Below are 18,993 nucleotides of genomic sequence, written 5' to 3' on the forward strand. Positions count from 1 at the left end.
GCTGTCAAACGGATAAAAAATTTTTCTAAATTTGCTTAAGTTTTTTTGTAATTGTGCATATTGTCTATTGATGTAGATGACAGTCCTTGACAAGGACTTTTTATTCCTCCTAGTTTATTTGGGCCTATTTTCTCCCTTTGATTCACAACTGTAAATGTGATAATAATGATTCAGTTCTTGATTTTGTAGAATGCAAAATAGGTATTTAGTAGTGTGGATTGTATTTGCTCCGTGCAGCTTGTATAGTCACTGGTTAACCAGCTAAAACAACTTTTACACTAAACATGGAAAGCATTGCGCTGCACAATGAAACCCATTTATTTAAATGGCTGGAGCTTTTTATTTATTTATTTATTTATTTATTTATTTATTTATTTATTTATTTATTTATTTATTTATTTAGTTAGTTAGTTAGTTAGTTAGTTAGTTAGTTAGTTAGTCATTTTTTGCTGCTCCAACCAAACTGCACACACAGCAGAGCACAATTCCGACAAGTTTGGTTGCACATTGTGTTCAAATTATTTCAATTTTTGCTGCTGCCTAGAAATGGATTGATAAAAATATATATGTCTGTTATTGTTGATGATGAAGATGCTATGATGAAGAATACAGAAATATGCTGGTGCAATGAGTAAATATCTCACGGCAATCCGTAACTTTTTTGATTTAGAGGCTAATACACATGAATTTGTACAATCTTATTCTTACAATTTAGAACGATTTGCTTATCGCCCCATGACGGTGTGGTTTAGGGGTGGGGATGGGTGCCATGTCTCCATTAAAAAAAAAAAAAAAATATATATATATATATATACATTTTACATACATTGTATGAACTTGTTATGAACAAATTTGTACAAATTAGCCACTAAACTGACAAAATGTAAAATAGTTACGTTTCCTCATGAGATCAGGGTGGCTCTTAAGTGGCACTTAATACTATTTGTACCATTTAAAATTAGATTTGTTCCCGTTAGTTGCCACATTAGTTGGTGAAGCAAGTGATTATTATATTTTTAACAAGAAATCTGTGCTTTACTTTGATTGATTGATTACATTTTACATGTATAAAAAATGTATATTAAATGCATATGTTATATATTTGCTAACATGAATAAACAATGAACAACACATTTATCCCAGTATTTATTTATCTTTGTTAATGTTAGTTAATGAAAATAGAGCTGTTACTCATAGTACATTAACTATTAAGCACAACTTAGAATTTTAATAATGCATTAATACATGTTAAACTATAATGCCAAAAAAAAAAAAAAACATTAAATTACTGTTGGAAGAAATGTGTAATTTTGTTTGCTATATGATAATAAAATGCCAAAAATACGGTTTAAATATCTCTTCACGAAGAAGATATAAATATTACTACAGGTAACCAGAACCTGCCACCAGTGCTCAAAAGTAAAACATCCGCAGGAGCCAATATAGAGGAATTACATTTTCCGCAATGCCACTCAGTTAGAATTTAGTTTAATTGAAAATTATGATGTCTACATACAACAGTCCCCTCTCATAAGTGTATGTAAAATGTATAGGGGTAAATAAATGTAGGTTGTTAAATGTAATGCCTGCCTGTTTCTCTTCCTCTTTGACCCGTCCAGGCAAGTGGAAGTTCACAGTCTCCGAGGCACCAGATTACACCATTGATCCAAACCCAAAATGGCTCCATGTCTGGCATTTTCAGAGGCCGTGTCGTCCAATCGGCCCCAAACTAAAAGAGACAAATACGACTGGAATAAGGTATCTGCCTCATTATGAGGCTCCACAGATCAGAGCTTAAACAGTTTAGACTGATTCACTGACCAACAAAATAGCGCCAGGGCTTCAGCTCAATAATACTCTGCTGCTTACTTTCTGAGGCACCGTTTACACTAGTGCGATTTTGCTTTAACATGGCATTTAAAAATAAAAAAAGACCATTGTCTATACTGGCATTTCCACTGCATTTCAGAAAAGCCATCCATCCACACTACATGACCAAAAAGGCTGCTAGAAAGCAAAAGTGGCTTTGAGGTAATGCTTTATAAAAAGTAGTGATAAATTCCCATACAAGAGAAAAAAATAAGCTTGTTCTAGGTTTGCAACAAATCCTTTAAATGTTGCATATATTCATAAATAAAAATCCCAAGATATGTTTCCATACAATTATAGTACAAAAGTGTGTAGGCCTGTATTGTTCTTATGAACAGCGTCTAATATTTAAAATGTGTTAAAGGGGGAAAAGTCATGTTTAATTTAGCACCAAATCTTTTCATTTGAACCAGTTTTATGTGAACTCTTCCTTCAACTCTGCTAACATTGCAAGAATTAGATGCTTTGTTTCCAGTGAGGACTTAGATAAGCTTGTTCATACTTTTATCACCAGCAGAGCGGATTATTGTAATGGACTCCTCATTGGCCTTCCCCAAAAGACAGTCAGACAGTTGCAGCTCATCCAGAACGCTGTGGCTAGGATTCTGACCAGAACCAGAAAAGCCATGAGTTCAGTTAAAGAAGTGTGAATCCACCTTCAGCTACTGCTGTGTGCCTCCCACTGCTGGAATCAGCTTTCAGAAATGATCAGATGTGCTCCAACATTAGGCACACTCAAATAAAGACTTAAAACGCATCTGTTTAGCTCTGCTTTTACTGAATGATCACTTTCATTCTTGTTAATGTAAAGCACTTTGAATCATCATTGTGTATAAAATGTGTTGTATAAAAAATATGCCTTGCCTTGCCTAATGTCACTTAAAGTTATTTAATGTCCATTAAGTTAAGTTAGATAGTTAGCCCTACTGAAAAAGCGAATAGCTCTAAGCTGTTTGAATGGTTTTAACTGGTTGACCAGGCTGGTTTTTGAGAGGGTTTAGTCACTTCCAGGTTTATTTTGGATGGGGTTTGGCCACTATGTTTGTAAAAACGCAACTTGTGACCTTAGTTGGCTAACGATGGTTTTCGTAAATGCACCCCAGGCTGGTTTTAGAGAGTTTTAGATAGTTTTCTTTTGCCATTTACAAGCTGTTTTGGGTCACTTATAGGCTGGTCTTAGCTGGTAAGGCTTGGAGACCAGCTCCAAAAGCTCCAAAGCTTGTAAAAAAAAAAAAAAAAAAAAAAAATAGCAAAAAACAAAACGGCAAAAAAAATGACACTTAATTATAATAATATTGATAACAATAATAATTATAATAATAATCATCATCATCACCATCTTCATCATCATTAATATTATTAATGTTATTATTAAAGTAGAATTGTTTTCATTACCTAATAAATAATATACCAAATTATAAAAAAATAGCCTCATTATTTATTTATTCATAAGATTTATATATAATATTAGAATATGTGTTAGCTTTTGTAAGTAATTTTATTTTAATTGAATAGAACATGTAATATTCTCAATAATATTTGTAAAGGAAACATAGGCCCTATATCTGCCATTTATATTTATTTCAACTAATATGGAACATGAGTGCATTTTTTAGCAAAACTATAATTGGATTTTTTTTAAGGCAAGGCAATGCAAGTTTATTTATATAGCACATTTTATACACAGTGGTAATTCAAAGTTTTTTTTTTACATAATAATAAATAAATAAAAAAGAACAAACAATAAAATTATTAAAAACAGATTAAAATGTGTTAAAAGAATGAAAAAAAAGAAAGACCTAATAGTGCGATATGTCATACGTAGCACAGTGCTTATTCAGTGAAGGCACAGCTAAACAGATGTGTTATCAGTCGTGATTTGAATGTGCCTAATGTGGGAGCACATCTGATCAATTCTGGAAGCTGATTCCAGCAGCGAGGGGCATGGTAGCAGAAAGCAGATTCACCCTGCTGTGACTGAATTCTTGGAATGTCTAGTTCATTTGATCTTAATGATCTGAGTGATCTGTTGGGTTTGTATTCAGTGAGCAAATCTGTAATGTATTGAGGTCCAAGGCCATTTAGTGATTTATAGACAAGTAACATTATTTTAAAATCTATTCCAAAAGTAGCTGGGAGTAAAGACCTGAGGACAGGTGTGATGTGCTCTGATTCTGTGCTCTTTTTGTGCTCTGGCTGCAGCATTCTGGATGAGCTGCAACAGTCTAGCTGTCTTTTTGGGAAGGCCAGTGAAGAGGCTGTTACAGTAATCCACCCTGCTGCTGATAAAAGCATGAACATGTTTCTCGAAGTCCTCACTGAAAACAAAGCTGGAAACAATTCCTGCAATGTTTTTGAGATGATAGTATGCTTATTTTCTAACTGCTTTAACATTTATTGTGTTTTTATATAAAAAAATATAAGTTGCACAAATAAATTAGGAGGTTCTTTTCTAATAAAAAGGTTGTTACCTCCCCGTTTAGAGCATCATTATGGTTGTTACATTATATTGTTACATTATGGTAGTTTACATTATATCTAACATGGTTCAAACGATGGATCTGCAAAAGGGTTTTGGAAAACACTCATCACTACAACGTTCTTTTCCCAAACTCTGCATCGAACTATGATAGTTCATCAGCAAGTTACGTCATTGCTTGGGAAACGCACCCCTGGGGTCCGTTCTTCGTACGTGGATTACTCAGTTAGCTGGATTTGGATATTGACGATTTGACACGATCCAGGATCGTTTCGTTCTTCAAAGCTGATCCGAGAGTTGTTGTCATGGCAACAGATCTGCTAGGTCAAACCTGATCGGGAGCAGGTTCAAATCATATAAACAGGATTAGATCGGCTCAGTTCAAGCAAAGATAATACAGAAAGTATGTACCGAGTTCTGATATTTTCTTACAGTAGTAGTTATATACACTTGGGAAAATAGTAAATATTTTTTAACTATATATATAAAAGTTATAGTAATAAATAAAATAAATAAAGTTATACATATTAATAAAACGTATGCAATCTGCACCCTCGAAATGAAATACAAAGACTGCCACCTGGTGGTGCAAAGAGAAAACTTATTGATATGAACTTTTTAGATCGCTTTAGTACAAATTGTGTATAATAGAAATGCACTATATGTGACTTTTTTAAAAGCAATAATACATTTATGCAGTCATAAACATGTTTTGACAGTTAATATGCCAGTGATGCTTCACAAAAGTTGCAGACGCCTTTACCAATATCAAAATGCTTTTGGAAACAACCAGTTATTCTTTACACCGATTTAAAAAACGGCTACTATAATAAAGAAAATCTTTTCTAAATTAAGAAATAAATACATTGATTTGCATTGAAATACATGATGAATACTCTTGTCTTGACACATGAAAGTGTAAAGCCTGCAGCTCACAACAAATGTGAAGTTACTGCGTGTCATATTTAACAAGCCGTTTACTGCTAATTTTATGTAATTTTGCTCACATGGATAATTGAATATTAATCAGATGATGTCATTACGCTGCTGTGCCGTCAGCCAATCGTTGCATTGCTGATCATGATTTCGAGGATCGATAGATCTGTCCTTAACAACAAACGCAGCGATCTCAGATCAGTTCATCCAGACATTCTAATCTGATTCGCGAACTTGTTTGAAGAACCAAATTAGCGAGAGATCAGTTATCAAGATTAAAAGATCCAGGATCTGACAAATCATCTTAGATCATTTAAGCGAGGTACGAAGAACGGACCCCAGGTTGACCAAATAGCTTAAAACCAACCAAATAGCTTAGCATTGTTTAATCTCTTTTTTTCAGCTTGGAAAGTTAACTAGCTTGTTAGCTATTGTAGTTAAATGTAAATGTCACTAACAAAGGGAGTTGAATTAATTTAATATTAGCCTACCCTGCGATACAAGTCAGTGTTGTTAATTTGTTATTTAGATATCATGATTAATATTATATCCACCATATCCTCAATAAGTGTTTGTCCTTTCTTGTTCAAAATGTATCAAAAACATCTTAGAACAAGTTATTCTGTTACTAAAAGACAGCATTAGTAACAGCACCTAGGGGGATGGGGCTTAAAGCAATATGTTAGCTAAGAATAGCTAGACATCAATACCTTAAATGTCTGAATTTTGGTCCACTGAAACAAAATAAAATGGGGTTTTCAGCATTCCAGCATTTCTCAACTTTATATTTGAGAGTCAAAAACTATATTGGTGATAAACTGTATAAGTAACTGTAGAGAAGCAAATGTTGTGTGTTTTTATCAAAAACCCCATATAACTGCCATGTCTAAAAAAAAGTTAGCATTTATTAGCATTTTAGCATTAACTGCAGGTTGTTAGCACCCGTAGTGTGTTTATGCTTCACATTTGAAATGCTAACCATTGAAAACGCTTTAGCATGGCCATAACTGACGGCTTCTCTCGCAGGTAAAGATGGAGTGGTTGCCTTGCTGTTGTGCTGGTATCAGACATGGGCTCTTCATCAGATGACTAATGGAGTTGTGCAGCTAACCAGGAGGCCCAAGGCTGTTTGTTAGCTCTTAACAAGGTGAACCAGCTCCTACAGAACAGCACACTAGCGCTGAAGGATTTATTATAGATCTACGTGTCCGCGGGCCATGAACGTTAGTGCCGGGCTCATTGTAGTGGGTCCACCACACTAGCTGAGGGTTTAGATCATTATTGCCTCATTGTTTTGATACAATTTCGGAGAGCAGATGATGGATGGACAGATAATCGGATGGGTAAAGGAGTTTTGGAGACCTAGCACATGAGAGTAATGGATGGATTGTCAACACACATGGAAAAGATAGAGAAAAATGAGTTCAGGGCATATTTAGAGGGGGCATTGTAGCAGTTTTCTGACTTTACATAAATCTGCACTGTTAAAAAAAATCTGTTAAATTTATGAAAAAAATACGGAAGTTTATAGAACTGTTAAAATTTACAGAAAATAATCGTATTTCATCAACTGATACATTGTTCAGTTCTCAAAAACGTAGCTTAGTGCATAAAAATGTAAAGTCATTAAATGCACTAATGTGATCATGTGTGTTTACAATTAGCAAACAGATTTTCAATGCATTAACTACACAGTTGCCTTTTAACAAAGTCTTAGTTCATCTTGGTCTTGCACCCAGATGCTACTATCCTCCGCAATGGTGACACAACAAACGTTTTACAATATTTTGCTGTTTTTTTTTCTTGATTTTATGGTAAAATACCGGCAGCTGTGGTTGCCAGTATTCTACTGTTTTCAACATTTTACATTCATAAATTCAGTTCACAGAATTTTTTTTTTATTTATTAAAAATACATTCTACAGTCTGTAGTCTTCATCAAACACATTTAACCTCTCAAGTCCCAGAGCAAAATCCTGACTAGTGTCCTCAATACAGAGGGTTGAACACTCAGACAGTAATGAAGTTAATGAGATAATTAAGTATCTAATTAAAGGAGGATTGAGAATTATTGATAAACAACTGTTAACAAGCAGAATCACTGAAGGAAAGAGAAGCACAAATTACAGCCAAAACCAAAGATGAAATCAACTGAGAATAAAACTTTAAAGAAAATAATAATGAATTAATATAAAACAAATTACACAATTAAAATGTAATTTCTCAAGATCTCAGCAGAGATCATTAAACAACTTCACAAACATCAAGAGCTTCACTTATTACTGACTTTATTTTTGTCACATAAACAAAAGCTCTTAAAGGGCCATGAAACCCTCTTGTTTCGGCAGGATGTTTTCACACCTCTACTTTGGAAGAAAAAGTCAGAAAAGTGGGCGTGTCCAGCTCTGTACAGGGGGAGTGTCGGAGGAGCAATAGAGAGATGGTCTGTAAAAAATTTGCACAAAAATGGGAGTGTCGATTTGGGCACGCGCTGATTTTCAAAACACACACACACACACACACACGCACACGCACACACACACACACACACACACACACACACACACACACACACACACACACAGGGGGGAAAGACTGACATGAACATCAGTAATCAAATTATTTGACAAATTATTAAATAGTGGACTTTAACTGCAGTTTGGCTCTTTCATTCAGGGAATTCACTCATGCCCCTCGTGACAAATGAGATATTTGATTCGAGGAACTGCTCTAAACGTGTATTTTTCATGCAATGTTTGATACCGCAAGGCGAATGAGAAAAAAAAAAAAAAAACCTCTGCATTTCTTGGTAACTTAGATGCACTCTGTAGGTAGCGTCAGAAAGCCATGTGTGTTATTCCTGTCAGAAAATGCAGCGAAAATCCTAAACTGGAAACTGGAAGTACGAATTTGCTCGAAATAACACAAAAACAACCAACTTTCACTTTTTAGTGTAATATATGTGTCTTAATTTTTTAGCACCGTCGGACACAAATATGACTGTCAACAGCTCAAAAAAATGTGTTTTGGTGTTTTGTGACCCTTTAATTAAATTTTTGTTGTTCATTTGAAGTCACCATGATGGAGGACAGAGTCTGCTTTAGTTGGTCTCTTCAACTATTTGTTCTAGTTTGTAACACTAGTTTTTAATGTCCATTAATGTCCGTAACACTAGTTTTTATTTTGGTTGCTATAATTTATTGTGTTAATCACACTATTAGTATAGCATGAAAAAAAAGTCTGATAAGATTAATATTGCAAAAAGCAATCTTGTGCACTCATTGAATATCTTGTTAGTTATAAGTGAGAAATGAATACCATATGTAAATGAAACCACGTGACCTACAGCAGTCAATGGCTGTTTAACAGGTCTAAAAACAACATTCACGATGAGAATGTTTGATTTATGGCAGAACTTAAAACACACAGACATCAACAATTAGTCTTTGAGTCTCAACAATGGTGACAAACAATAAATAAAAATCAATCCAAAACAAAACAATAACAAACAAAACAAATCTACTCTGATATTACTGAATGAATGAATTAAGCAGCTTTTTTAGCAACGATGGTTGAGGTTCATATCCTGATTCTTGATGTCTGTGCGTCATAATGTGCAGCTGGAGATCTCAAGGTTTTGTGCATGAAACTAATTAAATTTTAATTTCTTATTAATTCCTTGATAATTGTTTGTTGAACCTCCAAGCTGTAACATATCCCAAACAATATCAAATAAAACTATTTTCTACGGCTTAACTTATTAAATACTAGAAATTATATCTGTAACGATAAAGTACACACAGTATAGGTTCTCATTGCCTTTCTTGCTATAACTAATGAGTTTCAGAAATACAATTAAGGCTTGGTTGTGTTTAAAAGATGCAAAGCAACGTGTGCTCATGCTTCATTATATATAGCTTCTCTGCTAACCTGAAAACGACTTTCATATTTCCTAGTTCCTCGGAAGGCCCGCCCTCAAGAGGCTCTGTTTGGTCAGCTATAATGTGCTGTGATTTTTGCTGTCTCTTTTATAACATTACATCGCCTCTGGCCACACCCCTTCACTGCAAGGGGTGTATGTGCGTAACCTGAAGGGTTTATGACATTATTAACCCGGATGTTTTTTTTGTAGTCCCCAAACTTCCTTCGGTGTAGGCTTTGCTAAGCTAACTCTGTTAAAGCCAATAGCTGCGTCCCAAATCGCATACTTATGCACTATTCTACGCCATTTTATAGTATGAATAGTGTAAGTAGTGTGTTCACACTGAAAATTCTAAAAATAATAAGTGCACTTTAATTACCCAGATGATGCACTCATTCAGCCGCTAAAATGAAGTGTATAATGATGGACACTTCACGCCTCAACGAACGCAGGTTTGCTTACGTAACGGAAGGGGCGGAGCTATCGGAAGCACATGTTGAATAACTTTATTTATTGTGGATGGTGAAAGCAAAATTCTCCTACGAGAGTGATTATAGCGCCTCCCGATGGTGAATACGGCAGTACTTACGGCATGTATTATTTGATAATTCAGTTGTTTATTTCACTGATTTGGCAACCGTCATCAGGGAAACGGTTTGAATTTCCGCTTAGTAAAAAAAAACATTAGTGTGCCATTTGGGACAACAGTACATACATATACTATCCTGTTGAGTGTGTAAATGCATAAGTACATAGTGCATGAGTGCATAGTGTATAGTGTGCCATTTGGGACGCAGCTAATGTCTCCCTTTACATTGAACTTTAAGCATCTTAGATTTAAAGACATTGTTTATGTTCACACAGCTACATTACGCAACAACTAAAGTTTAAAATATGATGTCGTAGTGAACCATCCCTTTAAGAAAGTTCATCCAGTTTTGTGACCTTATCTAAGGTAAGGACTATTTATGCTTTATAAATCCCTAATAAATGACAATTAGAGGCTCCGCAAATGAGCAATACATATATAAATATAACAAAATATAACAAAAAATTGGATAAAACAACAACATTAAAATAAGTTAACAAGATATTATGATACAACATTTCAATGTTATTTAGCGATGTTTAAATTGTGTTTTATTTGTGTATCTTTAAAGGAATAGAAATTGATAAAGTATTTTTTTCTCTCTTTTTTCTTGATTAAAATATAACTGAGCCTTTAATTGTCATTTATAAGGCATTTAAAAAGCATAAATAGTCCTCACTTTAGATTAGGTCACAGAAAGTTATGAAATTGAGTTAATAAAGCATTTATTAACATACAATTAACATATTACAATATAACTATTATTATATGGCTGAATAATAAGATCAATAATAATTTAAATAATTTATTGAATGACCTATAAAAAACACCAACTACTCTCAAATAACTGGTTTGTAAATAATGCAATACTTAATTTAGTAATAATAAAAAAAAATAACAAAGTATGAAAATACAATTATTAAGCACATTTTATACAGTTGAAGTCAGAATTATTAGCCCCCTTAATTTTTTACCCAATTTCCGTTTAAAAGAAAGATTTTTCTCAACACATTTTTAAACATAATAGTTAGAATAACTCATTTCTAATAACTGATTTCTTTTATCTTTGCCATGATGACAGTAAATTTTATTTGACTAGATATTTTTCAAGACACATCTATACAGCTTAAAGTGACATTTAAAGGCTTAACTAGGTTATTTAGCTTAACTAGGCAGGTTAGGGTAATTAGGGAAGTTATTGTATAACAATAGTTTGTTCTGTAGACTAAATAAATAAATAACTAAAGGTGGCAAAACATTTTTAACCTGTTTAAAAACTGCTTTTATTCTAGCCAAAATAAAACACATAAGACTTTCTTCAGAAAAAAAAAAAAAAAACTATTATACTGTGAAAATTTCCTTGCTCTGTTAAACATAATTTGGGAAATATTTAAAAAAGAAAAAAAATCAAAGGAGGGCAAATTATTCTGACTTCAACTTTAGTCAAGAGTAAAGCATTTGTATCTGTATTTATAAACTGCTTACTAACATCTATTAGTGTACAGTTATTTTTTAACAGGTAATGAATTAACTACAGTGTATGCTATTGCTAAATAAATGATTCATAGTGTGTTGTTATAAAGTGTTACGCTGAAGTTTGATGATTTTACATAAATCTGTGGTTAACACTTTCCTAATTATATCAATATTTTTTAAGCTGACAAAATGTACTGTTTATGATATTTAAACAGCATTCAGGTTTTATTTGTTTATTATTATTATTATTATTATTATTATTATTATCAGTAGTAGTAGTATTTAATTCATTTTGAAATACCATATTTTTTACATTTTAATTATAAAGTATTTAAATAATAAGATGCAATATTTTTTTTTACATTTTCTTAAAAAATGTTTTATTCAAAATTGTTAACAGGAGTTATGATGTTATCACTGACAGGGTCCTAAAATTCAGCAGTGTGCTTTATTATTATTAATATTTATTCATTTATTTATTCATTCATTTTCTTTTCTTCAGTATTATTTTTATTATTATTTAGATTTGTATATTTAATCTAATTTAAGCGGTGGCGCAGTGGATAGCACGTTCACCTCACAGCAAGAAGGTCACTGGTTCGAGCCTCGCCTGGGTCAGTTGGCATTTCTGTGTGGAGTTTGCATGTTCTCCCCTTGTTTGTGTTGGTTTCCTCCAGGTGCTCTGCTTTTCCACAAAAGTCCAAGATGTGGTACAGGTGAATTAGGTATGCTATAATTGACCGTAGTGTATGAATGTGTGAATGAGTGTGTATGTGTTTCCCAGTAATGAGTTGCAGCTGGAAGGGCATTCGCTGTGTAAAACATATGCTAGATAAGTTGGCGTTTCATTCCGCTGTGGCGACCCCAGATTAATGAAGGGACTAAGCCGACAAGAAAATGAATGAATGAATGTATATATATATTTAATGAATATATTAAATCATTCCTCATTTATTTCAATTTATTTTGTTTTATTTTATCTTATTTAAAACCAATCATTGAAAATTTCCCACTGCAATCCTTCTCCTATCATGTCCTTTTGTCCCTTAGTCAATACAATCAGCGGGTGTCATGCAGCGGTCAGTCTGCTCTCCAGGAGGGGCAAAAGCTATGAGAGGTATAAGGGGTGGGTGTGGGGGGTTAGCGTTGTGCTTTAAGCGACGCTAATCACCGTGCTCACTGTCAATCGCCTGCCAATATTACAGGCCCCCGTCCCCATCTGTCAGAAGTGGGGCCTGATGGCTCCCTCGTTAGCGCCGATCACCTGCCCTCAGCCGGAGCGCCTGTGCTAACATCCATCACTCACCCGCGCCGTCTAATGGCCTGCGTTCAATTGTCTCCTTTAGCCTGGCCGCTACAAAGTTAGTAGAGCACAGGGGGGGAGGAAAGGTGGGCCGCGACAGAAGCAGCTCAAACATTTCAGGCACGCGGCACTGGTGTAATGAGCCATGGCAGCTGGATATACCTGTGCATGCTTTGATAAAGGTGAGCTGACACACCAGGGCCAGATAGGCACTTTGGTGTCGCAGACATATGTCTATCTATCACCGCAGAGCGCTGGAGGGGAGAGGGAGAGAGAGAGAGAAAGGGAAGAGCTGGAAAAAGCCAATAGGGAGGAAATGGTGTGAGAACAGCTGCTAGTATTTTGTAGTCATCAGTACGTACAAGCAAGCGCTCTCCAAATTGGACATTCATGGCTAGAAGGCTCCTGATCTCAGTTTCCCCCCTCTAACAATCCTCCGAAAGCGAGAGCAAGATGATAAACTGCGAAGAGCATCTACAAGCTATTTCTCTTGTGTGGGCCTTCTGTGTGTGGCAAGCCGTTTCGAGTTTTTTCAAGCACAGGACGTGCAGTGTTGATGTGGATGATTCAGTTTTTACTAGGTGAAATGGCCATTCTTAAAATTATAATTAGAATGCTACTAGTTACAATGAGCACTTTTGCATTATCCTGCAAATAATATCTCAAATAACAGTTGTACAGTGCCTGAGAGAGCTCAAACACGCTGCAAGTTAATAAAATGTAAGTACATATGGAAACAAAACAGTACCAAACTGATAAAACCAACCCAGGCTCATTCTGATTACGTACCCCTATATATATATTTCTAGAGAGAGCAAAATACGTCCCAGGAGCTACGTTTTTTGCATTTTTTTGTTTTCATGAATTCGCCAGAGACCACTGTGTACGGGTTTTCAGATATCAAATTTCTCTCACGAGTGCCATTTGCGCATGCTCTCCTTGCATAAATCCACCAGAGGCCGTTGTCTATTAACTAACTGACTGACTGACCAACCGACCAATCCCCCAGCCTTTTAAAAAGCACCAAACTGGTAGCAGCGGGAAAGCCGTCCACATGCAGGTAAGCAGTCAGCTGGTAAGCGAGAAAAGGAACAGCATCTTACCACCACGTAGCATTCGTTTTAAAGATGAAATGCAACCATACATAGTTCTGACTACATACTTTGTGATCTCCATCTACTTTAGCGCAACGTTTTCCGAATGAGCCTATGTTGGATAAAACATCAACTTAAAACACATAGAAACACATAGAAACATGTTGCAAATAGTGCAGACCATAATAGAAATATGTCGGGGGACCCCAAAAATAAACAAATCTGGCTGCTTCCTGTTTAGAGTCAGCGATGTTGAAAGGAAAGTTTTTGTTTTTCGTTATTGCTAATAATAACATTCTCTAACTTACAGTTGTTTTGAAAGTAACTCTTGCTAACGGCATTCAAATAATGTTTCTTTTAATGTTAATTAAGCAATTTGTGAAATTATTAGGGCTTAAAATCTACAAACAACAAGGAACCATACAATTAAGATGTAAGAAATAATCAAATATAAACAATTTGTTTAGGTTTAGGGCTAGGAGCTGTGTTACGCACTCATAAATGTGTTCATAGTGTAATGCAAATAAAATAGTTTTGACTATCTACTTTAGAAAAAGTTACACCCCAAAAATTGCTAAATATATTACCCAAAATGTCATAATTTTACAGCCACATATCGACACCAAATGGTTCTCATTTACGTGACGAGAAGGTGGCCTAAACAAATGTCAGTAGCTATTTTTCCATCCAAAGATACAAATTAAATTTCTGCGCGAAACTGGAATATTGCATATAATACATGCAAATAAAGCAGTGTTTTCCAAACAGTCAAGGAGAACAAAATTGTCACTTACTAATTAACTAGTGCCAAATATCAAAAGTAAAAATGGAATTTGCTGTGGTTGGAGAAGCTCCATTATTCTTTTCTTTATTATTTATTAAATAAAGAAAAGATTGACGTAGAAGACAGCATGCTCCTCAGAAGACAGCATGCCGACGTACAATAAACATGGTGGCGTTTAAAGGCATTAGATGCAGAGCACAGACGCTCTTAACAGTTCTGGAGGTAATTGATAATTAACAACCCTAATACTGAAATGGTTATGGCGTTTTAAAATCACCAAAAAAACATTTTTAATGTGTTACAGTGTGCTCAGCCTGCTGGTTTAAAAGTGTTTTCATCGTAGTCTATGCGCATCATTGCTTATGGAATAAAAAGTTTATCCTACTCAGTTATGCGCATATGTTTTTTACCCACATTTTTGCCATGAACCACGAGTCAGTCAGTCAGTCGACAGTGACCTCTGGTGGATTTACAAGAGATGGGCAGGCGCAAATGGCACTTGCATACACAGTGGCCTCCAGTTAAATTGCAAAAACAAAGACTGCAAAAAAATTTACCTCCTGACCCATATTTGTCATTCTCTAGAAATGTATACAGGGGTACATTTTCAGAATGAGCCTGGGTTGACAATTATAGACCAGACTTACCAGTTTAAATATTTCTGTAAGCAATGATGACATTATTGGTATCAATTGTTAACATCTTTTATGTTATGAAAAATCATAATTAAAAAAAAAATCAATAATTTCCAGTAGAATATACACTAGCTTACTAGCATATGTTTAGTAGTAACTCACTGTAAATAAATTACAGCAAAATACTGTATTTACACTTACAGCACCATTCCTGATATCAAGAATTTACAGAAACTGTAACTGTTGATGTCAAGAATTCAAATACTGTGAATGAATAAAAGTCACAGTGGCTTGCCATACTCTGCATCATTGTGTTTCTTTCCTTTTTGTCCGAAAAAGGAAAAGAGGGAAGCAAACATTTAGGGGTGCAGTGTACCATGCTGGACTGATGCAATACATTGTCTTTGTGGGACTGAAGCGCTGGAGCCGCTGGACTGTGGCTCTGCTCACCAGCCGTGAGATGATTAATTCAAACTTAACAGCAGAGAAGACACTAATATTCATCACCTCTGCTGCATTCCTCTCTAACGGCAGCCTACAGCTCTCCTAATTCATCAGCACAGACTACAGCCCAGCAAAGCTGCAAAACAACACTGATGCACAGAGAAAACAATGCAGAACTCGCATAGTAGATGCTCTGGCAGGGTGTCTCAGATCGCTACTGTATGCTTCAATTGTGCGAGGGTTTTCAAGTGTTATTGTATCTTTTTTATTGTGATTAGGTGTTATTTTTAGTATGTTTTTTTTATATTAGTTTTTAAGACAATAATGATTTTGTTCTGAATCAGTTTTATTTCTGGTGTTTTAAAATATATAAAATAAAGCGTAAAAAAAAGAATTCATTTTAAATGAAATCAGTTGGCTAGATGGGCATCCACTGCACTGCATAAAATATATGATGGAATAATTGGCGGTTCATTCTGCTGTAGTGACCTCTGATATATCAGACACTAAGCCGAAGGAAAATGAATAAATGAAATCAGAGGGAGAAGGAGAAAAAATGTTACCTTTAAAGTGCTTAGGTATTATTAAATTTCAATTACTTATTCATTTCATTTTAATATTTAGTTTATATTAATTAATAGTTTTTAGTTTTAGTTAAAACATGACATTATTCAACCCTTGTGCAATGTTCAAATTTACTACCCTTTTTGTAGGGTATCGTTGAGATTTTATTTATTTATTTTTTTTTTTGTTTTTTCAAAGCATTTTCTCAAAATAAGATTTATCACCAAAAATCATTCTGCTAGATGAAACACAGAAACAGTTATGGCCAAATCGTCACCTTACAATTATAAGGTTTTATCTGACGTTTTTGTCAAAATTGATTTATTGACATATTCTTATTAAATGACAACTTATTTACATTATTGGATTTTTTTTTTTTTTATAAGTTGTTTACATTTTAAGACTTTTTATTTAAAAAACAAATGTCACACACATACTGTTTGCTATGGAATGCAAAAACCTTGAAGCTCAATATCTCAAAATTATTCAGAACGTAGATAGAACCTTATAATTCCAAGGTGACAAAATTAAGACTCAAAATCATCCCAAAGAGGATGAAAACTTCCTCAACAGTACATAAGGTTTATCAATATGACAAACAATTAATTGTTGTATAAAAATAATTTAATGTTCTATACTTTGTAAGTTTAAAAACCGAAGGATGTGTAATGTAGTGTAAGGTGTAAAGGAGTAATGTAACAATCAAATTTATGATTTATTTTAATGCTTTGTAAAAATACATATTATAATGCCTTTTGTTAATATTTGTTTTACATAAAATGTTTTTCATTCATTTATTTTCCTTCGACTTAGTCCCTGATTTATCAGTGGTTGCCACAGTAGAATGAACCGCCATTTAATATTTTTGTTGTTGTTGTTGTTTATTATGTTTATACAATTTTATATTGTGTATCTATTAATTGTTATATGTTATTTTTAGTTTATTTGGCTCACTTGGAATTTTAATTAAAGAATGAAAATGTTATATTATTGTCAACTATTGGTGAAATAGCATATATCAAGCATTTGGCATTTATTTATTTTTATGTTTAAGTTTATTCATTTAATAACATTTTTTTTGTATCATTTTAACTAGCATAGTTAGGAAAATATGCAAAAAAAAAAATGCAGAGCAAAGAACAATTATTTTATTTTTCATACTCCAAGTTTTGTTTTACAGAAATTTTTTAACACATTTCCAAACATAATAGTTTTAATAACTTATTTGTGATAACTGATTTATTTATTTTTTGTCTTGTTATCAGTGCATAATATTTTACTTGATATTTTTTTAAAGATACTAGTATTCAGCTTAAAGTGTAATTTAAAGGTTTAATTAAGTTAATTAGGTTAACTAGGCAAGTTAGAGCAATTAAGCATGTCTGTAGCCAATCAAAATATATACAGAATTATTAGCCCCCTTTTGATGTTATTTTTCTCTTTTAAATATTTCCTAAATAGTTTTAAACAGAGCAAGGAAATTTTTACAGTATGTCTGATAATATTGTTTTTTTCTTCTGAAGAAAGTCTTATTTGTTTTATTTCGGCTAGAATAAAAGTAGTTATTAATTTTTTAAAACCCATTTTTGGGACAAAGTTATTAGCCCATTTAAGCTATTTTTTTTCTACAGATCAAACCATCAATATACAATAACTGGCCTAATTACCCTAACCTGCCTAGTTAACCTTATTGACCCAGTTAAGCCTTTAAATGTTACTTTAAGCTGTATAAAAGTGTTTTGAAAAATACCAAATAAAATATTATTTACTGTCATCATGGCAAAGATAAAATAAATCAGTTATTAGAAATATTTTTTTTAAACTAATATGCTTAGAAATGTGCTGAAACAATCTTTCCTCCATTAAACAGAAATTAGTGAAAAAAAATAAACATGGTCGCTAATAATTCAGGGGGGCTAATAATTCTGACTTCAACTATATATATATATATATATATATATATATATATATATATCGATTGGCTACAGACATGCTTTTTTTACATAAAAAGTTTTTTTTTTCTATAACATTTATTCATGTCTATATGAATATTGTTTCTTGTTCAAATTAAGCATACAAGGCTGTGCTAATTATTTTGTCCAGTGCAGCTGTTAATTTTTTGTAACTAATATAAATTGTACACTTTATATGAATTACTGAATTATATTTGTTGAATTGTATAACCTATGATTTAGTATTTGTCCTTCAAGGCTTAATTTCAAATTTAAAGAAAACAGACAATGAAAAAATGAGTTTAATAAACACTGAAAAATGTTTCACTGAATATATATCACAAATAGAAATATATTTTACATTTAATATATTACATTTTTTATGTAACTGTTTCTTTTTCAACAATGTAAAATTGAACATTTCATCTCAATGTCAAAAATGCTTCTAAATCACCACATTGACACACATCTTTTTACTTTCAGGTTTCTGCTCAATTTTGTGTGGTGCAGCATTATTTAGTCAAATAAGTTCATTCCCGCTGTTAATGGAGCAGTCCCGCGGAATGACAAAGAAAACTGATCCTGATTGGTCCTAATGCGTGCATTCGAAATGCTGATTGACTCACAGAAATAACTTTCCAGAGCCAAGCTAGAGTAAAAATAAATTTGTTTTTTAAATAAAAAGTCGTAAAATGTAAACATCTTCTAAAAAAAACTTGCACAATGTAAAGTTGTCATTTAATATGAATATGTGAATAACTCAAATTTGACAAAAAAGTGTCAGATAGAACCTTATAATTCTAAAGTGGTAAGTTATGCATGTTATCTGTAGATAACATGTTCAGTCTAATTTATAAACGTTCGCACAACATTTAAGGCAGTTTTACATCTTCACTTTGCATTAACAAAGAGCTGTTACAGTTACAGTCAAAGTAACAGTGTTACAG

General features: G+C 33.4%; 1 long non-coding RNA gene across 1 annotated transcript in view; it reads right to left on the bottom strand.

Moving 5' to 3' along the window:
• LOC141379072 (uncharacterized) overlaps positions 1-18,993 on the bottom strand; it is a 51,600-nt gene that overhangs the window by 10,625 nt on the left and 21,982 nt on the right. The window contains exon 3 of the long non-coding RNA XR_012395040.1: positions 1,591-1,729. This is a non-coding gene — a long non-coding RNA (uncharacterized lncRNA). The remainder of the gene's footprint in view (positions 1-1,590; positions 1,730-18,993) is intronic.

This window comes from Danio rerio, chromosome 19 (assembly GCF_049306965.1).
Source record: "Danio rerio strain Tuebingen ecotype United States chromosome 19, GRCz12tu, whole genome shotgun sequence".
Classification (NCBI taxonomy): domain Eukaryota; kingdom Metazoa; phylum Chordata; class Actinopteri; order Cypriniformes; family Danionidae; genus Danio; species Danio rerio.